The sequence below is a fragment of the Rhinoderma darwinii genome, chromosome 6, assembly GCF_050947455.1.
Source record: "Rhinoderma darwinii isolate aRhiDar2 chromosome 6, aRhiDar2.hap1, whole genome shotgun sequence".
NCBI classification, from domain to species: Eukaryota; Metazoa; Chordata; class Amphibia; order Anura; family Rhinodermatidae; genus Rhinoderma; species Rhinoderma darwinii.
Genome location: NC_134692.1, coordinates 145,580,438 through 145,606,896, shown reverse-complemented (window position 1 = coordinate 145,606,896; position 26,459 = coordinate 145,580,438). Strand labels below are relative to the sequence as shown.

The 26,459-nt window shown below is 32.1% G+C and overlaps 1 protein-coding gene across 1 annotated transcript in view; it reads right to left on the bottom strand.

Moving 5' to 3' along the window:
- Positions 1–26,459, bottom strand: part of LOC142656696 (transmembrane protease serine 9-like) — a 55,274-nt gene that overhangs the window by 7,134 nt on the left and 21,681 nt on the right. The gene's annotated exons all lie outside the window — the stretch shown is intronic.

Sequence of the window (26,459 nt, the reverse complement as noted above, 5' to 3'; positions counted from 1 at the left end):
AATTATATATGTACAGCTGGTATAAGTTATACATCTTCTTGTATATAGTGATATGGAGCATACTGGTATAACCTGGGTATCTTCTGTATATAATTATATATGTACAGCTGGTATAAGTTATACATCTTCTTGTATATAGTGATATGGAGCATGCTGGTATAACCTGGGTATCTTCTGTATATAATTATATATGTACAGCTGGTATAAGTTACACATCTTCTTATATATAGTGATATGGAGCATGCTGGTATAACCTGGGTATCTTCTGTATATAATTATATATGTACAGCTGGTATAAGTTATACATCTTCCTGTATATAGTGATATGGAACATGCTGGTATAACCTGGGTATCTTCTGTATATAATTATATATGTACAGCTGGTATAAGTTATACATCTTCTTGTATATAGTGATATGGAGCATGCTGGTATAACCCGGGTATCTTCTGTATATAATTGTATATGTACAGCTGGTATAAGTTATACATCTTCTTGTATATAGTGATATGGCGCATGCAGGTATAACCTGGGTATCTTCTGTATATAATTATATATGTACAGCTGGTATAAGTTATACATATTCTTGTATGTAGTGATATGGAGCATGCTGGTATAACCTGGGTATCTTCTGTATATAATTATATATGTACAGCTGGTATAAGTTATACATCTTCTTGTATATAGTGATATGGAGCATGCTGGTATAACCTGGGTATCTTCTGTATATAATTATGTATGTACAGCTGGTATAAGTTATACATCTTCTTGTATATAGTGATATGGAGGATGCTGGTATAACCTGGGTATCTCCTGTATATAATTATATAGGTACAGCTGGTATAAGTTATACATCTTCTTGTACATAGGGATATGGAGCATGCTGGTATAACCTGGGTATCTTCTGTATATAATTATATATGTACAGCTGGTATAAGTTATACACTTTGTATATAGTGATATGGAGAATGCTGGTATAACCTGGGTATCTCCTGTATATAATTATATATGTACAGCTAGTATAAGTTATACATCTTCTTGTATATAGTGATATGTAGCATGCTGGTATAACCTGGGTATCTCCTGTATATAATTATATATGTACAGCTAGTATAAGTTATACATCTTCTTGTATATAGTGATATGGAGAATTCTGGTATAACCTGGGTATCTTCTGTGTATAATTATATATGTACAGCTGGTATAAGTTATACATCTTCCTGTATATAGTGATATGGAGCATGCTGGTATAACCTGGGTATCTTCTGTATATAATTATATATGTACAGCTGGTATAAGTTATACATCTTCTTGTATATAGTGATATGGAGCACACTGTATGACCTGGTTATCTCCTGTATATAATTATATATGTACAGCTGGTATAAGTTATACATCTTCTTGTATATAGTGATATGGAACATGCTGGTATAACCTGGGTATCTTCTGTATATAATTATATATGTACAGCTGGTATAAGTTATACATCTTCTTGTATATAGTGATATGGAGCATGCTGGTATAACCTGGGTATATTCTGTATATAATTATATATGCACAGCTGGTATAAGTTATACATCTTCTGGTATATAGTGATATGGAGCATGCTGGTATAACCTGGGTATCTTCTGTATATAATTATATATGTACAGCTGGTATAAGTTATACATCTTCTTGTATATAGTGATATGGAGAATGCTGGTATAACTTGGGTATCTTCTGTATATAATTATATATGTACAGCTGGTATAAGTTATACATCTTCTTGTATATAGTGATATGGAGCATGCTGGTATAACCTGGGCATCTTCTGTATATAATTATATATGTAAAGCTGGTAAAAGTTATACATCTTCTTGTATATAGTGATATGGAGCAGGGTGGTATAACCTGGGTATCTTCTGTATATAATTATATATGTACAGCTGGTATAAGTTATACATCTTCTTGTATATAGTGATATGGAGCATGCTGGTATAACCTGGGTATCTTCTGTATATAATTATATATGTACAGCTGGTATAAGTTATACATCTTCTTGTATATAGTGATAAGGAGCATGCTGATATAACCTGGGTATCTCCTGTATATAATTATATATGTACAGCTGGTATAAGTTATACATCTTCTTGTATATAGTGATATGGAGCATGCTGGTATAACCTGGGTATATTCTGTATATAATTATGTATGCACAGCTGGTATAAGTTATACATCTTCTTGTATATAGTGATATGGAGCATGCTGGTATAACCTGGGTATCTTCTGTATATAATTATTTATGTACAGCTGGTATAACCTGGGTCTCTTCTGTATATAGTGATATGGAGCATGCTGGTATAACATGGGTATCTTCTGTATATAATTATATATGTATAGCTGGTATAAGTTTTACATCTTCCTGTATATAGTGATATGGAGCATGCTGGTATAACCTGGGTATCTTCTGTATATAATTATATATGTACAGCTGGTATAACCTGGGTCTCTTCTGTATATAATTATATATGTACAGCTGGTATAAGTTATACATTTTCTTGTATATAGTGATATGGTGCATGCTGGTATAACCTGGGTATCTCCTGTATATAATTATATATGTATAGCTGGTATAAGTTATACATCTTCTTGTATATAGTGATATGGAGCATGCTGGTATAACCTGGATATCTTCTGTATATAATTATATATGTACAGCTGGTATAAGTTATACATCTTCTTGTATATAGTGATATGGAGCACACTGGTATGACCTGGGTATCTTCTGTATATAATTATATATGTACAGCTGGTATAAGTTATACATCTTCTTGTATATAGTGATATGGAGCATGCTGGTATAACCTGGGTATCTCCTGTATATAATTATATATGTACAGCTGGTATAGTTATACATCTTCCTGTATATAGTGATATGGAGCATGCCGGTATAACCTGGGTATCTTCTGTATATAATTATATATGTACAGCTGGTATAAGTTATATATCTTCCTGTATATAGTGATATGGAGCATGCTGGTATAACCTGGGTATCTTCTGTATATAATTATATATGTACAGCTGGTATAAGTTATACATCTTCTTGTATATAGTGATATGGAGCATGCTGGTATAACCTGGGTATCTTCTGTATATAATTATATATGTACAGCTGGTATAAGTTATACATCTTCTTGTATATAGTGATATGGAGCATGCTGGTATAACCTGGGTATCTTCTGTATATAATTATATATGTACAGCTGGTATAAGTTATACATCTTCTTGTATATAGTGATATGGAGCATGCTGGTATATCCTGGGTATCTTCTGTATATAATTATATATGTACAGCTGGTATAAGTTATACGTCTTCATCTATATAGTGATATGGAGCATGCTGGTATAACCTGGGTATCTTCTGTATATAATTATATATGTACAGCTGGTATAAGTTATACATCTTCCTGTATATAGTGATATGGAGCATGCTGGTATAACCTGGGTATCTTCTGTATATAATTATATATGTACAGCTGGTATAAGTTATACATCTTCCTGTATATAGTGATATGGAGCATGCTGGTATAACCTGGGTATCTTCTGTATATAATTATATATGTACAGCTGGTATATGTTATACATTTTCTTGTATATAGTGATATGGAGCATGCTGGTATAACCTGGGTATCTCCTGTATATAATTATATATGTACAGCTGGTATAAGTTATACATCTTCTTGTATATAGTGATATGGAGCATGCTGGTATAACCTGGGTATCTTCTGGATATAATTCTATATGTACAGCTGGTATAAGTTATACATCTTCTTGTATATAGTGATATGGAGCATGCTGGTATAACCTGGGTATCTTCTGTATATAATTATATATGTACAGCTGGTATAAGTTATACATCTTCTTGTATATAGTGATATGGGGAATGCTGGTATAACCTGGGTATCTTCTGTATATAATTATATATGTACAGCTGGTATAAGTTATACATCTTCTTGTATATAGTGATATGGAGCATGCTGGTATAACCTGGGTATCTTCTGGATATAATTATATATGTACAGCTGGTATAAGTTATACATCTTCTTGTATATAGTGATATGGAGCATGCTGGTATAACCTGGGTATCTTCTGTATATAATTATATATGTACAGCTGGTATAAGTTATACATCTTCTTGTATATAGTGATATGGGGAATGCTGGTATAACCTGGGTATCTTCTGTATATAATTATATATGTACAGCTGGTATAAGTTATACAACTTCTTGTATATAGTGATATGGAGCATGCTGGTATAACCTGGGTATCTCCTGTATATAATTATATATGTACAGCTGGTATAAGTTATACATCTTCTTGTATATAGTGATATGGAGCATGCTGGTATAACCTGGGTATCTTCTGTATATAATTATATATGTACAGCTGGTATAAGTTATACATCTTCTTGTATATAGTGATATGGAGCATGCTGGTATAACCTGGGTATCTCCTGTATATAATTATATATGTACAGCTGGTATAAGTTATACATCTTCTTGTATATAGTGATATGGAGCATGCTGGTATAACCTGGGTATCTCCTGTATATAATTATATATGTACAGCTGGTATAAGTTATACATCTTCTTGTATATAGTAATATGGAGCATGCTGGTATAACCTGGGTATCTTCTGTATATAATTATATATGTACAGCTGGTATAAGTTATACATCTTCATCTATATAGTGATATGGAGCATGCTGGTATAACCTGGGTATCTTCTGTATATAATTATATATGTACAGCTGGTATAAGTTATACATCTTCTTGTATATAGTGATATGGAGCATGCTGGTATAGCCTGGGTATCTTCTGTATATAATTATATATGTACAGCTGGTATAAGTTATACATCCTCTTGTATATAGTGATATGGAGCATGCTGGTATAACCTGGGTATCTTCTGTATATAATTATATATGTACAGCTGGTATAAGTTATACATCTTCCTGTATATAGTGATATGGAGCATGCTGGTATAACCTGGGTATCTTCTGTATATAATTATATATGTACAGCTGGTATAAGTTATACATCTTCTTGTATATAGTGATATGGAGCATGCTGGTATAACCTGGGTATCTTCTGTATATAATTATATATGTACAGCTGGTATAAGTTATACATCTTCCTGTATATAGTGATATGGAGCATGCTGGTGTAACCTGGGTATCTTCTGTATATAATTATATATGTACAGCTGGTATAAGTTATACATCTTCTGGTATATAGTGATATGGAGCATGCTGGTATAACCTGGGTATCTTCTGTATATGATTATATATGTACAGCTGGTATAAGTTATACATCTTCTTGAATATAGTGATATGGAGCATGCTGGTATAACCTGGGTATATTCTGTATATAATTATATATGTATAGCTGGTATAAGTTATACATCTTCTTGTATATAGTGATATGGAGCAGGCTGGTATAACCTGGGTATCTTCTGTATATAATTATATATGTACAGCTGGTATATTATACATCTTCTTGTATATAGTGATATGGAGCATGCTGGTATAACCTCGGTATCTTCTGTATATAATTATATATGTACAGCTGGTATAGGTTATACATCTTCTTGTATATAGTGATATGGGTCATGCTGGTATAACCTGGGTATCTTCTGTATATAATTATATATGTACAGCTGGTATAAGTTATACATCTTCTTGTATATAGTGATATGGAGCATGCTGGTATAACCTGGGTATCTTCTGTATATAATTATATAGGTACAGCTGGTATAAGTTATACATCTTCTTGTATATAGTGATATGGAGCATGCTGGTATAACCTGGGTATCTTCTGGATATAATTATATATGTACAGCTGGTATAAGTTATACATCTTCTTGAATATAGTGATATGGAGCATGCTGGTATAACCTGGGTATCTTCTGTATATAATTATATATGTACAGCTGGTATAAGTTATACATCTTCTTGTATATAGTGATATGGAGAATGCTTGTATAACCTGGGTATATTCTGTATATTATTATATATGTACAGCTGGTATAAGTTATACATCTTCTTGTCTATAGTGATATGGAGCATGCTGGTATAACCTGGGTATCTTCTGTATATAATTATATATGTACAGCTGATATAAGTTATACATCTTCTTGTATATAGTGATATGGAGCATGCTGGTATAACCTGGGTATCTTCTGTATATAATTATATATGTACAGCTGGTATAAGTTATACGTCTTCATCTATATAGTGATATGGAGCATGCTGGTATAACCTGGGTATCTCTTGTATATAATTATATATGTACAGCTGGTATAAGTTACACATCTTCTTGTATATAGTGATATGGAGCACGCTGGTATAACCTGGGTATCTTCTGTATATAATTATATATGTACAGCCGGTATAAGTTATACATCTTCTTGTATATAATGATATGGAGCACGCTGGTATAACCTGGGTATCTTCTGTATATAATTATATATGTGCAGCTGGTATAAGTTATACATCTTCTTGTATATAGTGATATGGAGCATGCTGGTATAACCTGCGTATCTTCTGTATATAATTATATATGTACAGCTGGTATAAGTTATACATCTTCTTGTATATAGTGATATGGAGCATGCTGGTATAACCTGGGTATCTTCTGTATATAGTTATATATGTACAGCTGGTATAAGTTATACATCTTCTTGTATATAGTGATATGGAGCATGCTGGTATAACCTGGGTCTCTTCTGTATATAATTATATATGTACAGCTGGTATAAGTTATACATCTTCTTGTATATAGTGATATGGAGCATGCTGGTATAACCTGGGTATCTTCTGTATATAATTATATATGTACAGCTGGTATAAGTTATACATCTTCCTGTATATAGTGATATGGAGCATGCTGGTATAACCTGGGAATCTTCTATATATAATTATATATGTACAGCTGGTATAAGTTATACATCTTCTTGTATATAGTGATATGGAGCATGCTGGTATAACCTGGGTATGCTCTGTATATAATTATATATGTACAGCTGGTATAAGTTATACATCTTCCTGTATATAGTGATATGGAGCATGCTGGTATAACCTGGGTATAATCTGTATATAATTATATATGTACAGCTGGTATAAGTTATACATCTTCCTGTATATAGTGATATGGAGCATGCTGGTATAACCTGGGTATAATCTGTATATAATTATATATGTACAGCTGGTATAAGTTATACATCTTCCTGTATATAGTGATATGGAGCATGCTGGTATAACCTGGGTTTCTTCTGTATATAATTATATATGTACAACTGGTATAAGTTATACATCTTCTTGTATATAGTGATATGGAGCATGCTGGTATAACCTGGGTATCTTCTGTATATAATTATATATGTACAGCTGGTATAAGTTATACATCTTCTTGTATATAGTGATATGGAGCATGCTGGTATAACCTGGGTATCTTCTGTATATAATTATATATGTACAGCGGGTATAAGTTATACATCTTCTTGTATATAGTGATATGGAGCATGCTGGTATAACCTGGGTATCTTCTGTATATAATTATATATGTACAGCTGGTATAAGTTATACATCTTCTTGTATATAGTGATATGGAGCATGCTGGTATAACCTGGGTATTGTCTGTATATAATTATATATGTATAGCTGGTATAAGTTATACATCTTCTTGTATATAGTGATATGGAGCATGCTGGTATAACCTGGGTATCTTCTGTATATAATTATACATGTACAGCTGGTATAAGTTATACATCTTCTTGTATATAGTGATATGGAGCATGCTGGTATAACCTGGGTATCTTCTGTATATAATTATATATGTACAGCTGGTATAAGTTATACATCTTCTTGTATATAGTGATATGGAGCATGCTGGTATAACCTTGGTATCTTCTGTATATAATTATATATGTACAGCTGGTATAAGTTATACATCTTCTTGTATATAGTGATATGGAGCATGCTGGTATAACCTGGGTATAATCTGTATATAATTATATATGTACAGCTGGTATAAGTTATACATCTGCTTGTATATAGTGATATGGAGCATGCTGGTATAACCTGGGTATCTTCTGTATATAATTATATATGTACAGCTGGTATAAGTTATACATCTTCTTGTATATAGTGATATGGAGCATGCTGGTATAACCTGGGTATTGTCTGTATATAATTATATATGTATAGCTGGTATAAGTTATACATCTTCTTGTATATAGTGATATGGAGCATGCTGGTATAACCTGGGTATCTTCTGTATATAATTATACATGTACAGCTGGTATAAGTTATACATCTTCTTGTATATAGTGATATGGAGCATGCTGGTATAACCTGGGTATCTTCTGTATATAATTATATATGTACAGCTGGTATAAGTTATACATCTTCTTGTATATAGTGATATGGAGCATGCTGGTATAACCTTGGTATCTTCTGTATATAATTATATATGTACAGCTGGTATAAGTTATACATCTTCTTGTATATAGTGATATGGAGCATGCTGGTATAACCTGGGTATAATCTGTATATAATTATATATGTACAGCTGGTATAAGTTATACATCTGCTTGTATATAGTGATATGGAGCATGTTGGTATAACCTGGGTATCTTCTGTATATAATTATATATGTAGAGCTGGTATAGGTTATACATCTTCTTGTATATAGTGATATGGAGCATGCTGGTATAACCTGGGTATCTTCTGTATATAATTATATATGTACAGCTGGTATAAGTTATACATCTTCTTGTATATAGTGATATGGAGTATGCTGGTATAACCTGGGTATCTTCTGTATATAATTATATATGTACAGCTGGTATAAGTTATACATCTTCTTGTATATAGTGATATGGAGCATGCTGGTATAACCTGGGTATCTTCTGTATATAATTATATATGTACAGCTGGTATAAGTTACACATCTTCTTGTATATAGTGATATGGAGCATGCTGGTATAACCTGGGTATCTTCTGTATATAATTATATATGTACAGCTGGTATAAGTTATACGTCTTCATCTATATAGTGATATGGAGCATGCTGGTATAACCTGGGTATCTTCTGTATATAATTATATATGTACAGCTGGTATAAGTTATATATCTTCCTGTATATAGTGATATGGAGCATGCTGGTTTAACCTGGGTATCTTCTGTATATAATTACATATGTACAGCTGGTATAAGTTATACATCTTCCTGTATATAGTGATATGGAGCATGCTGGTATAACCTGGGTATCTTCTGTATATAATTATATATGTACAGCTGGTATAAGTTATACATCTTCTTGTATATAGTGATATGGAGCATGCTGATATAACCTGGGTATCTTCTGTATATAATTATATATGTACAGCTGGTATAAGTTATACATCTTCTTGTATATAGTGATATGGAGCATGCTGATTTAACCTGGGTATCTTCTGTATATAATTATATATGTACAGCTGGTATAAGTTATACATCTTCTTGTATATAGTGATATGGAGCATGCTGGTATAACCTGGGTATCTTCTGTATATAATTATATATGTACAGCTGGTATAAGTTATACATCTTCTTGTATATAGTGATATGGAGCATGCTGGTATATCCTGGGTATCTTCTGTATATAATTATATATGTACAGCTGGTATATTATACATCTTCTTGTATATAGTGATATGGAGCATGCTGGTATAACCTGGGTATCTTCTGTATATAATTATATATGTACAGCTGGTATAAGTTATACATCTTCTTGTATATAGTGATATGGAGCATGCTGGTATAACCTGGGTATCTTCTGTATATAATTATATATGTACAGCTGGTATAAGTTATACATCTTCTTGTATATAGTGATATGGAGCATGCTGGTATAACCTGGGTATCTTCTGTATATAATTATATATGTACAGCTGATATAAGTTATACATCTTCTTGTATATAGTGATATGGAGCATGCTGGTATAACCTGGGTATCTTCTGTATATAATTATATATGTACAGCTGGTATAAGTTATACGTCTTCATCTATATAGTGATATGGAGCATGCTGGTATAACCTGGGTATCTCTTGTATATAATTATATATGTACAGCTGGTATAAGTTACACATCTTCTTGTATATAGTGATATGGAGCACGCTGGTATAACCTGGGTATCTTCTGTATATAATTATATATGTACAGCCGGTATAAGTTATACATCTTCTTGTATATAGTGATATGGAGCATGCTGGTATAACCTGGGTATCTTCTGTATATAATTATATATGTACAGCTGGTATAAGTTATACATCTTCTTGTATATAGTGATATGGAGCATGCTGGTATAACCTGGGTATCTTCTGTATATAATTATATATGTACAGCTGGTATAAGTTATACATCTTCTTGTATATAATGATATGGAGCACGCTGGTATAACCTGGGTATCTTCTGTATATAATTATATATGTGCAGCTGGTATAAGTTATACATCTTCTTGTATATAGTGATATGGAGCATGCTGGTATAACCTGCGTATCTTCTGTATATAATTATATATGTACAGCTGGTATAAGTTATACATCTTCTTGTATATAGTGATATGGAGCATGCTGGTATAACCTGGGTATCTTCTGTATATAGTTATATATGTACAGCTGGTATAAGTTATACATCTTCTTGTATATAGTGATATGGAGCATGCTGGTATAACCTGGGTATCTTCTGTATATAATTATATATGTACAGCTGGTATAAGTTATACATCTTCCTGTATATAGTGATATGGAGCATGCTGGTATAACCTGGGAATCTTCTGTATATAATTATATATGTACAGCTGGTATAAGTTATACATCTTCTTGTATATAGTGATATGGAGCATGCTGGTATAACCTGGGTATGCTCTGTATATAATTATATATGTACAGCTGGTATAAGTTATACATCTTCCTGTATATAGTGATATGGAGCATGCTGGTATAACCTGGGTATAATCTGTATATAATTATATATGTACAGCTGGTATAAGTTATACATCTTCCTGTATATAGTGATATGGAGCATGCTGGTATAACCTGGGTATAATCTGTATATAATTATATATGTACAGCTGGTATAAGTTATACATCTTCCTGTATATAGTGATATGGAGCATGCTGGTATAACCTGGGTTTCTTCTGTATATAATTATATATGTACAGCTGGTATAAGTTATACATCTTCTTGTATATAGTGATATGGAGCATGCTGGTATAACCTGGGTATTGTCTGTATATAATTATATATGTATAGCTGGTATAAGTTATACATCTTCTTGTATATAGTGATATGGAGCATGCTGGTATAACCTGGGTATCTTCTGTATATAATTATACATGTACAGCTGGTATAAGTTATACATCTTCTTGTATATAGTGATATGGAGCATGCTGGTATAACCTGGGTATCTTCTGTATATAATTATATATGTACAGCTGGTATAAGTTATACATCTTCTTGTATATAGTGATATGGAGCATGCTGGTATAACCTGGGTATCTTCTGTATATAATTATATATGTACAGCTGGTATAAGTTATACATCTTCTTGTATATAGTGATATGGAGCATGCTGGTATAACCTGGGTATAATCTGTATATAATTATATATGTACAGCTGGTATAAGTTATACATCTGCTTGTATATAGTGATATGGAGCATGCTGGTATAACCTGGGTATCTTCTGTATATAATTATATATGTAGAGCTGGTATAGGTTATACATCTTCTTGTATATAGTGATATGGAGTATGCTGGTATAACCTGGGTATCTTCTGTATATAATTATATATGTACAGCTGGTATAAGTTATACATCTTCTTGTATATAGTGATATGGAGTATGCTGGTATAACCTGGGTATCTTCTGTATATAATTATATATGTACAGCTGGTATAAGTTATACATCTTCTTGTATATAGTGATATGGAGCATGCTGGTATAACCTGGGTATCTTCTGTATATAATTATATATGTACAGCTGGTATAAGTTACACATCTTCTTGTATATAGTGATATGGAGCATGCTGGTATAACCTGGGTATCTTCTGTATATAATTATATATGTACAGCTGGTATAAGTTATACGTCTTCATCTATATAGTGATATGGAGCATGCTGGTATAACCTGGGTATCTTCTGTATATAATTATATATGTACAGCTGGTATAAGTTATATATCTTCCTGTATATAGTGATATGGAGCATGCTGGTTTAACCTGGGTATCTTCTGTATATAATTACATATGTACAGCTGGTATAAGTTATACATCTTCCTGTATATAGTGATATGGAGCATGCTGGTATAACCTGGGTATCTTCTGTATATAATTATATATGTACAGCTGGTATAAGTTATACATCTTCTTGTATATAGTGATATGGAGCATGCTGATATAACCTGGGTATCTTCTGTATATAATTATATATGTACAGCTGGTATAAGTTATACATCTTCTTGTATATAGTGATATGGAGCATGCTGATTTAACCTGGGTATCTTCTGTATATAATTATATATGTACAGCTGGTATAAGTTATACATCTTCTTGTATATAGTGATATGGAGCATGCTGGTATAACCTGGGTATCTCCTGTATATAATTATATATGTACAGCTGGTATAAGTTATACATCTTCCTGTATATAGTGATATGGAGCATGCTGGTATAACCCGGGCATCTTCTGTATATAATTATATATGTACAGCTGGTATAAGTTATACATCTTCCTGTATATAGTGATATGGAGCATGCTGGTATAACCTGGGTATCTCCTGTATATAATTATATATGTACAGCTGGTATAAGTTATACATCTTCTTGTATATAGTGATATGGAGCATGCTGGTATAACCTGGGTATCTTCTGTATATAATATATATGTACAGCTGGTATAAGTTATACATCTTCTTGTATATAGTGATATGGAGCATGCTGGTATAACCTGGGTATCTTCTGTATATAATTATATATGTACAGCTGGTATAAGGTATACATCTTCTTCTATATAGTGATATGAAGCATGCTGGTATAACCTGGGTATCTTCTGTATATAATTATATATGTACAGCTGGTATAAGTTATATATCTTCTTATATATAGTGATATGGAGCATGCTGGTATAACCTGGGTATCTTCTGTATATAATTATATATGTACAGCTGGTATAAGTTATACATCTTCTTGTATATAGTGATATGGAGCATGCTGGTATAACCTGGGTATCTTCTGTATATAATTATATATGTACAGCTGGTATAAGTTATACATCTTCTTGTATATAGTGATATGGAGCATGCTGGTATAACCTGGGTATCTTCTGTATATAATTATATATGTACAGCTGGTATAAGTTATACATCTTCTTGTATATAGTGATATGGAGCATGCTGGTATAACCTGGGTATCTTCTGTATATAATTATATATGTACAGCTGGTATAAGTTATACATCTTCTTGTATATAGTGATATGGAGCATGCTGGTATAACCTGGGTTTCTTCTGTATATAATTATATATGTACAGCTGGTATAAGTTATACATCTTCTTGTATATAGTGATATGGAGCATGCTGGTATAACCTGGGTATCTTCTGTATATAATTATATATGTACAGCTGGTATAAGTTATACATCTTCTTGTATATAGTGATATGGAGCATGCTGGTATATCCTGGGTATCTTCTGTATATAATTATATATGTACAGCTGGTATATTATACATCTTCTTGTATATAGTGATATGGAGCATGCTGGTATAACCTGGGTATCTTCTGTATATAATTATATATGTACAGCTGGTATAAGTTATACATCTTCTTGTATATAGTGATATGGAGAATGCTTGTATAACCTGGGTATATTCTGTATATTATTATATATGTACAGCTGGTATAAGTTATACATCTTCTTGTCTATAGTGATATGGAGCATGCTGATATAACCTGGGTATCTTCTGTATATAATTATATATGTACAGCTGGTATAAGTTATACATCTTCCTGTATATAGTGATATGGAGCATGCTGGTATAACCTGCGTATGCTCTGTATATAATTATATATGTACAGCTGGTATAAGTTATACATCTTCTTGTATATAGTGATATGGAGCATGCTGATATAACCTGGGTATCTTCTGTATATAATTATATATGTACAGCTGGTATAAGTTATACATCTTCTTGTATATAGTGATATGGAGCATGCTGGTATAACCTGGGTATCTTCTGTATATAATTATATATGTACAGCTGGTATAAGTTATACATCTTCTTGTATATAGTGATATGGAGCATGCTGGTATAACCTGGGTATCTTCTGTATATAATTATATATGTACAGCTGGTATAAGTTATACATCTTCTTGTATATAGTGATATGGAGCATGCTGATTTAACCTGGGTATCTTCTGTATATAATTATATATGTACAGCTGGTATAAGTTATACATCTTCTTGTATATAGTGATATGGAGCATGCTGGTATAACCTGGGTATCTCCTGTATATAATTATATATGTACAGCTGGTATAAGTTATACATCTTCCTGTATATAGTGATATGGAGCATGCTGGTATAACCCGGGCATCTTCTGTATATAATTATATATGTACAGCTGGTATAAGTTATACATCTTCCTGTATATAGTGATATGGAGCATGCTGGTATAACCTGGGTATCTCCTGTATATAATTATATATGTACAGCTGGTATAAGTTATACATCTTCTTGTATATAGTGATATGGAGCATGCTGGTATAACCTGGGTATCTTCTGTATATAATATATATGTACAGCTGGTATAAGTTATACATCTTCTTGTATATAGTGATATGGAGCATGCTGGTATAACCTGGGTATCTTCTGTATATAATTATATATGTACAGCTGGTATAAGGTATACATCTTCTTCTATATAGTGATATGAAGCATGCTGGTATAACCTGGGTATCTTCTGTATATAATTATATATGTACAGCTGGTATAAGTTATATATCTTCTTATATATAGTGATATGGAGCATGCTGGTATAACCTGGGTATCTTCTGTATATAATTATATATGTACAGCTGGTATAAGTTATACATCTTCTTGTATATAGTGATATGGAGCATGCTGGTATAACCTGGGTATCTTCTGTATATAATTATATATGTACAGCTGGTATAAGTTATACATCTTCTTGTATATAGTGATATGGAGCATGCTGGTATAACCTGGGTATCTTCTGTATATAATTATATATGTACAGCTGGTATAAGTTATACATCTTCTTGTATATAGTGATATGGAGCATGCTGGTATAACCTGGGTATCTTCTGTATATAATTATATATGTACAGCTGGTATAAGTTATACATCTTCTTGTATATAGTGATATGGAGCATGCTGGTATAACCTGGGTTTCTTCTGTATATAATTATATATGTACAGCTGGTATAAGTTATACATCTTCTTGTATATAGTGATATGGAGCATGCTGGTATAACCTGGGTATCTTCTGTATATAATTATATATGTACAGCTGGTATAAGTTATACATCTTCTTGTATATAGTGATATGGAGCATGCTGGTATATCCTGGGTATCTTCTGTATATAATTATATATGTACAGCTGGTATATTATACATCTTCTTGTATATAGTGATATGGAGCATGCTGGTATAACCTGGGTATCTTCTGTATATAATTATATATGTACAGCTGGTATAAGTTATACATCTTCTTGTATATAGTGATATGGAGAATGCTTGTATAACCTGGGTATATTCTGTATATTATTATATATGTACAGCTGGTATAAGTTATACATCTTCTTGTCTATAGTGATATGGAGCATGCTGATATAACCTGGGTATCTTCTGTATATAATTATATATGTACAGCTGGTATAAGTTATACATCTTCCTGTATATAGTGATATGGAGCATGCTGGTATAACCTGCGTATGCTCTGTATATAATTATATATGTACAGCTGGTATAAGTTATACATCTTCCTGTATATAGTGATATGGAGCATGCTGGTATAACCTGGGTATAATCTGTATATAATTATATATGTACAGCTGGTATAAGTTATACATCTTCCTGTATATAGTGATATGGAGCATGCTGGTATAACCTGGGTATAATCTGTATATAATTATATATGTACAGCTGGTATAAGTTATACATCTTCCTGTATATAGTGATATGGAGCATGCTGGTATAACCTGGGTTTCTTCTGTATATAATTATATATGTACAACTGGTATAAGTTATACATCTTCTTGTATATAGTGATATGGAGCATGCTGGTATAACCTGGGTATCTTCTGTATATAATTATATATGTACAGCTGGTATAAGTTATACATCTTCTTGTATATAGTGATATGGAGCATGCTGGTATAACCTGGGTATCTTCTGTATATAATTATATATGTACAGCGGGTATAAGTTATACATCTTCTTGTATATAGTGATATGGAGCATGCTGGTATAACCTGGGTATCTTCTGTATATAATTATACATGTACAGCTGGTATAAGTTATACATCTTCTTGTATATAGTGATATGGAGCATGCTGGTATAACCTGGGTATCTTCTGTATATAATTATATATGTACAGCTGGTATAAGTTATACATCTTCTTGTATATAGTGATATGGAGCATGCTGGTATAACCTTGGTATCTTCTGTATATAATTATATATGTACAGCTGGTATAAGTTATACATCTTCTTGTATATAGTGATATGGAGCATGCTGGTATAACCTGGGTATAATCTGTATATAATTATATATGTACAGCTGGTATAAGTTATACATCTGCTTGTATATAGTGATATGGAGCATGCTGGTATAACCTGTGTATCTTCTGTATATAATTATATATGTAGAGCTGGTATAGGTTATACATCTTCTTGTATATAGTGATATGGAGTATGCTGGTATAACCTGGGTATCTTCTGTATATAATTATATATGTACAGCTGGTATAAGTTATACATCTTCTTGTATATAGTGATATGGAGTATGCTGGTATAACCTGGGTATCTTCTGTATATAATTATATATGTACAGCTGGTATAAGTTATACATCTTCTTGTATATAGTGATATGGAGCATGCTGGTATAACCTGGGTATCTTCTGTATATAATTATATATGTACAGCTGGTATAAGTTACACATCTTCTTGTATATAGTGATATGGAGCATGCTGGTATAACCTGGGTATCTTCTGTATATAATTATATATGTACAGCTGGTATAAGTTATACGTCTTCATCTATATAGTGATATGGAGCATGCTGGTATAACCTGGGTATCTTCTGTATATAATTATATATGTACAGCTGGTATAAGTTATACATCTTCTTGTATATAGTGATATGGAGCATGCTGGTATAACCTGGGTATCTTCTGTATATAATTATATATGTACAGCTGGTATAAGTTATACATCTTCTTGTATATAGTGATATGGAGCATGCTGGTATAACCTGGGTATCTTCTGTATATAATTATATATGTACAGCTGGTATAAGTTATACATCTTCTTGTATATAGTGATATGGAGCATGCTGGTATAACCTGGGTATCTTCTGTATATAATTATATATGTACAGCTGGTATAAGTTATACATCTTCTTGTATATAGTGATATGGAGCATGCTGGTATAACCTGGGTTTCTTCTGTATATAATTATATATGTACAGCTGGTATAAGTTATACATCTTCTTGTATATAGTGATATGGAGCATGCTGGTATAACCTGGGTATCTTCTGTATATAATTATATATGTACAGCTGGTATAAGTTATACATCTTCTTGTATATAGTGATATGGAGCATGCTGGTATATCCTGGGTATCTTCTGTATATAATTATATATGTACAGCTGGTATATTATACATCTTCTTGTATATAGTGATATGGAGCATGCTGGTATAACCTGGCTATCTTCTGTATATAATTATATATGTACAGCTGGTATAAGTTATACATCTTCTTGTATATAGTGATATGGAGAATGCTTGTATAACCTGGGTATATTCTGTATATTATTATATATGTACAGCTGGTATAAGTTATACATCTTCTTGTCTATAGTGATATGGAGCATGCTGGTATAACCTGGGTATCTTCTGTATATAATTATATATGTACAGCTGATATAAGTTATACATCTTCTTGTATATAGTGATATGGAGCATGCTGGTATAACCTGGGTATCTTCTGTATATAATTATATATGTACAGCTGGTATAAGTTATACGTCTTCATCTATATAGTGATATGGAGCATGCTGGTATAACCTGGGTATCTCTTGTATATAATTATATATGTACAGCTGGTATAAGTTACACATCTTCTTGTATATAGTGATATGGAGCACGCTGGTATAACCTGGGTATCTTCTGTATATAATTATATATGTACAGCCGGTATAAGTTATACATCTTCTTGTATATAATGATATGGAGCACGCTGGTATAACCTGGGTATCTTCTGTATATAATTATATATGTGCAGCTGGTATAAGTTATACATCTTCTTGTATATAGTGATATGGAGCATGCTGGTATAACCTGCGTATCTTCTGTATATAATTATATATGTACAGCTGGTATAAGTTATACATCTTCTTGTATATAGTGATATGGAGCATGCTGGTATAACCTGGGTATCTTCTGTATATAGTTATATATGTACAGCTGGTATAAGTTATACATCTTCTTGTATATAGTGATATGGAGCATGCTGGTATAACCTGGGTCTCTTCTGTATATAATTATATATGTACAGCTGGTATAAGTTATACATCTTCTTGTATATAGTGATATGGAGCATGCTGGTATAACCTGGGTATCTTCTGTATATAATTATATATGTACAGCTGGTATAAGTTATACATCTTCCTGTATATAGTGATATGGAGCATGCTGGTATAACCTGGGAATCTTCTGTATATAATTATATATCTACAGCTGGTATAAGTTATACATCTTCTTGTATATAGTGATATGGAGCATGCTGGTATAACCTGGGTATGCGCTGTATATAATTATATATGTACAGCTGGTATAAGTTATACATCTTCCTGTATATAGTGATATGGAGCATGCTGGTATAACCTGGGTATAATCTGTATATAATTATATATGTACAGCTGGTATAAGTTATACATCTTCCTGTATATAGTGATATGGAGCATGCTGGTATAACCTGGGTTTCTTCTGTATATAATTATATATGTACAACTGGTATAAGTTATACATCTTCTTGTATATAGTGATATGGAGCATGCTGGTATAACCTGGGTATCTTCTGTATATAATTATATATGTACAGCTGGTATAAGTTATACATCTTCTTGTATATAGTGATATGGAGCATGCTGGTATAACCTGGGTATCTTCTGTATATAATTATATATGTACAGCGGGTATAAGTTATACATCTTCTTGTATATAGTGATATGGAGCATGCTGGTATAACCTGGGTATCTTCTGTATATAATTATATATGTACAGCTGGTATAAGTTATACATCTTCTTGTATATAGTGATATGGAGCATGCTGGTATAACCTGGGTATTGTCTGTATATAATTATATATGTATAGCTGGTATAAGTTATACATCTTCTTGTATATAGTGATATGGAGCATGCTGGTATAACCTGGGTATCTTCTGTATATAATTATACATGTACAGCTGGTATAAGTTATACATCTTCTTGTATATAGTGATATGGAGCATGCTGGTATAACCTGGGTATCTTCTGTATATAATTATATATGTACAGCTGGTATAAGTTATACATCTTCTTGTATATAGTGATATGGAGCATGCTGGTATAACCTTGGTATCTTCTGTATATAATTATATATGTACAGCTGGTATAAGTTATACATCTTCTTGTATATAGTGATATGGAGCATGCTGGTATAACCTGGGTATAATCTGTATATAATTATATATGTACAGCTGGTATAAGTTATACATCTGCTTGTATATAGTGATATGGAGCATGCTGGTATAACCTGGGTATCTTCTGTATATAATTATATATGTACAGCTGGTATAAGTTATACATCTTCTTGTATATAGTGATATGGAGCATGCTGGTATAACCTGGGTATTGTCTGTATATAATTATATATGTATAGCTGGTATAAGTTATACATCTTCTTGTATATAGTGATATGGAGCATGCTGGTATAACCTGGGTATCTTCTGTATATAATTATACATGTACAGCTGGTATAAGTTATACATCTTCTTGTATATAGTGATATGGAGCATGCTGGTATAACCTGGGTATCTTCTGTATATAATTATATATGTACAGCTGGTATAAGTTATACATCTTCTTGTATATAGTGATATGGAGCATGCTGGTATAACCTTGGTATCTTCTGTATATAATTATATATGTACAGCTGGTATAAGTTATACATCTTCTTGTATATAGTGATATGGAGCATGCTGGTATAACCTGGGTATAATCTGTATATAATTATATATGTACAGCTGGTATAAGTTATACATCTGCTTGTATATAGTGATATGGAGCATGCTGGTATAACCTGGGTATCTTCTGTATATAATTATATATGTAGAGCTGGTATAGGTTATACATCTTCTTGTATATAGTGATATGGAGCATGCTGGTATAACCTGGGTATCTTCTGTATATAATTATATATGTACAGCTGGTATAAGTTATACATCTTCTTGTATATAGTGATATGGAGTATGCTGGTATAACCTGGGTATCTTCTGTATATAATTATATATGTACAGCTGGTATAAGTTATACATCTTCTTGTATATAGTGATATGGAGCACGCTGGTATAACCTGGGTATCTTCTGTATATAATTATATATGTACAGCCGGTATAAGTTATACATCTTCTTGTATATAATGATATGGAGCACGCTGGTATAACCTGGGTATCTTCTGTATATAATTATATATGTGCAGCTGGTATAAGTTATACATCTTCTTGTATATAGTGATATGGAGCATGCTGGTATAACCTGCGTATCTTCTGTATATAATTATATATGTACAGCTGGTATAAGTTATACATCTTCTTGTATATAGTGATATGGAGTATGCTGGTATAACCTGGGTATCTTCTGTATATAATTATATATGTACAGCTGGTATAAGTTACACATCTTCTTGTATATAGTGATATGGAGCACGCTGGTATAACCTGGGTATCTTCTGTATATAATTATATATGTACAGCCGGTATAAGTTATACATCTTCTTGTATATAATGATATGGAGCACGCTGGTATAACCTGGGTATCTTCTGTATATAATTATATATGTGCAGCTGGTATAAGTTATACATCTTCTTGTATATAGTGATATGGAGCATGCTGGTATAACCTGCGTATCTTCTGTATATAATTATATATGTACAGCTGGTATAAGTTATACATCTTCTTGTATATAGTGATATGGAGCATGCTGGTATAACCTGGGTATCTTCTGTATATAGTTATATATGTACAGCTGGTATAAGTTATACATCTTCTTGTATATAGTGATATGGAGCATGCTGGTATAACCTGGGTCTCTTCTGTATATAATTATATATGTACAGCTGGTATAAGTTATACATCTTCTTGTATATAGTGATATGGAGCATGCTGGTATAACCTGGGTATCTTCTGTATATAATTATATATGTACAGCTGGTATAAGTTATACATCTTCCTGTATATAGTGATATGGAGCATGCTGGTATAACCTGGGAATCTTCTGTATATAATTATATATCTACAGCTGGTATAAGTTATACATCTTCTTGTATATAGTGATATGGAGCATGCTGGTATAACCTGGGTATGCGCTGTATATAATTATATATGTACAGCTGGTATAAGTTATACATCTTCCTGTATATAGTGATATGGAGCATGCTGGTATAACCTGGGTATAATCTGTATATAATTATATATGTACAGCTGGTATAAGTTATACATCTTCCTGTATATAGTGATATGGAGCATGCTGGTATAACCTGGGTTTCTTCTGTATATAATTATATATGTACAACTGGTATAAGTTATACATCTTCTTGTATATAGTGATATGGAGCATGCTGGTATAACCTGGGTATCTTCTGTATATAATTATATATGTACAGCTGGTATAAGTTATACATCTTCTTGTATATAGTGATATGGAGCATGCTGGTATAACCTGGGTATCTTCTGTATATAATTATATATGTACAGCGGGTATAAGTTATACATCTTCTTGTATATAGTGATATGGAGCATGCTGGTATAACCTGGGTATCTTCTGTATATAATTATATATGTACAGCTGGTATAAGTTATACATCTTCTTGTATATAGTGATATGGAGCATGCTGGTATAACCTGGGTATTGTCTGTATATAATTATATATGTATAGCTGGTATAAGTTATACATCTTCTTGTATATAGTGATATGGAGCATGCTGGTATAACCTGGGTATCTTCTGTATATAATTATACATGTACAGCTGGTATAAGTTATACATCTTCTTGTATATAGTGATATGGAGCATGCTGGTATAACCTGGGTATCTTCTGTATATAATTATATATGTACAGCTGGTATAAGTTATACATCTTCTTGTATATAGTGATATGGAGCATGCTGGTATAACCTTGGTATCTTCTGTATATAATTATATATGTACAGCTGGTATAAGTTATACATCTTCTTGTATATAGTGATATGGAGCATGCTGGTATAACCTGGGTATAATCTGTATATAATTATATATGTACAGCTGGTATAAGTTATACATCTGCTTGTATATAGTGATATGGAGCATGCTGGTATAACCTGGGTATCTTCTGTATATAATTATATATGTACAGCTGGTATAAGTTATACATCTTCTTGTATATAGTGATATGGAGCATGCTGGTATAACCTGGGTATTGTCTGTATATAATTATATATGTATAGCTGGTATAAGTTATACATCTTCTTGTATATAGTGATATGGAGCATGCTGGTATAACCTGGGTATCTTCTGTATATAATTATACATGTACAGCTGGTATAAGTTATACATCTTCTTGTATATAGTGATATGGAGCATGCTGGTATAACCTGGGTATCTTCTGTATATAATTATATATGTACAGCTGGTATAAGTTATACATCTTCTTGTATATAGTGATATGGAGCATGCTGGTATAACCTTGGTATCTTCTGTATATAATTATATATGTACAGCTGGTATAAGTTATACATCTTCTTGTATATAGTGATATGGAGCATGCTGGTATAACCTGGGTATAATCTGTATATAATTATATATGTACAGCTGGTATAAGTTATACATCTGCTTGTATATAGTGATATGGAGCATGCTGGTATAACCTGGGTATCTTCTGTATATAATTATATATGTAGAGCTGGTATAGGTTATACATCTTCTTGTATATAGTGATATGGAGCATGCTGGTATAACCTGGGTATCTTCTGTATATAATTATATATGTACAGCTGGTATAAGTTATACATCTTCTTGTATATAGTGATATGGAGTATGCTGGTATAACCTGGGTATCTTCTGTATATAATTATATATGTACAGCTGGTATAAGTTATACATCTTCTTGTATATAGTGATATGGAGCATGCTGGTATAACCTGGGTATCTTCTGTATATAATTATATATGTACAGCTGGTATAAGTTACACATCTTCTTGTATATAGTGATATGGAGCATGCTGGTATAACCTGGGTATCTTCTGTATATAATTATATATGTACAGCTGGTATAAGTTATACGTCTTCATCTATATAGTGATATGGAGCATGCTGGTATAACCTGGGTATCTTCTGTATATAATTATATATGTACAGCTGGTATAAGTTATATATCTTCCTGTATATAGTGATATGGAGCATGCTGGTTTAACCTGGGTATCTTCTGTATATAATTACATATGTACAGCTGGTATAAGTTATACATCTTCCTGTATATAGTGATATGGAGCATGCTGGTATAACCTGGGTATCTTCTGTATATAATTATATATGTACAGCTGGTATAAGTTATACATCTTCTTGTATATAGTGATATGGAGCATGCTGATATAACCTGGGTATCTTCTGTATATAATTATATATGTACAGCTGGTATAAGTTATACATCTTCTTGTATATAGTGATATGGAGCATGCTGATTTAACCTGGGTATCTTCTGTATATAATTATATATGTACAGCTGGTATAAGTTATACATCTTCTTGTATATAGTGATATGGAGCATGCTGGTATAACCTGGGTATCTCCTGTATATAATTATATATGTACAGCTGGTATAAGTTATACATCTTCCTGTATATAGTGATATGGAGCATGCTGGTATAACCTGGGTATCTTCTGTATATAATATATATGTACAGCTGGTATAAGTTATACATCTTCTTGTATATAGTGATATGGAGCATGCTGGTATAACCTGGGTATCTTCTGTATATAATTATATATGTACAGCTGGTATAAGGTATACATCTTCTTCTATATAGTGATATGAAGCATGCTGGTATAACCTGGGTATCTTCTGTATATAATTATATATGTACAGCTGGTATAAGTTATATATCTTCTTATATATAGTGATATGGAGCATGCTGGTATAACCTGGGTATCTTCTGTATATAATTATATATGTACAGCTGGTATAAGTTATACATCTTCTTGTATATAGTGATATGGAGCATGCTGGTATAACCTGGGTATCTTCTGTATATAATTATATATGTACAGCTGGTATAAGTTATACATCTTCTTGTATATAGTGATATGGAGCATGCTGGTATAACCTTGGTATCTTCTGTATATAATTATATATGTACAGCTGGTATAAGTTATACATCTTCTTGTATATAGTGATATGGAGCATGCTGGTATAACCTGGGTATAATCTGTATATAATTATATATGTACAGCTGGTATAAGTTATACATCTGCTTGTATATAGTGATATGGAGCATGCTGGTATAACCTGGGTATCTTCTGTATATAATTATATATGTAGAGCTGGTATAGGTTATACATCTTCTTGTATATAGTGATATGGAGTATGCTGGTATAACCTGGGTATCTTCTGTATATAATTATATATGTACAGCTGGTATAAGTTATACATCTTCTTGTATATAGTGATATGGAGTATGCTGGTATAACCTGGGTATCTTCTGTATATAATTATATATGTACAGCTGGTATAAGTTATACATCTTCTTGTATATAGTGATATGGAGCATGCTGGTATAACCTGGGTATCTTCTGTATATAATTATATATGTACAGCTGGTATAAGTTACACATCTTCTTGTATATAGTGATATGGAGCATGCTGGTATAACCTGGGTATCTTCTGTATATAATTATATATGTACAGCTGGTATAAGTTATACGTCTTCATCTATATAGTGATATGGAGCATGCTGGTATAACCTGGGTATCTTCTGTATATAATTATATATGTACAGCTGGTATAAGTTATATATCTTCCTGTATATAGTGATATGGAGCATGCTGGTTTAACCTGGGTATCTTCTGTATATAATTACATATGTACAGCTGGTATAAGTTATACATCTTCCTGTATATAGTGATATGGAGCATGCTGGTATAACCTGGGTATCTTCTGTATATAATTATATATGTACAGCTGGTATAAGTTATACATCTTCTTGTATATAGTGATATGGAGCATGCTGATATAACCTGGGTATCTTCTGTATATAATTATATATGTACAGCTGGTATAAGTTATACATCTTCTTGTATATAGTGATATGGAGCATGCTGATTTAACCTGGGTATCTTCTGTATATAATTATATATGTACAGCTGGTATAAGTTATACATCTTCTTGTATATAGTGATATGGAGCATGCTGGTATAACCTGGGTATCTCCTGTATATAATTATATATGTACAGCTGGTATAAGTTATACATCTTCCTGTATATAGTGATATGGAGCATGCTGTTATAACCCGGGCATCTTCTGTATATAATTATATATGTACAGCTGGTATAAGTTATACATCTTCCTGTATATAGTGATATGGAGCATGCTGGTATAACCTGGGTATCTCCTGTATATAATTATATATGTACAGCTGGTATAAGTTATACATCTTCTTGTATATAGTGATATGGAGCATGCTGGTATAACCTGGGTATCTTCTGTATATAATATATATGTACAGCTGGTATAAGTTATACATCTTCTTGTATATAGTGATATGGAGCATGCTGGTATAACCTGGGTATCTTCTGTATATAATTATATATGTACAGCTGGTATAAGGTATACATCTTCTTCTAT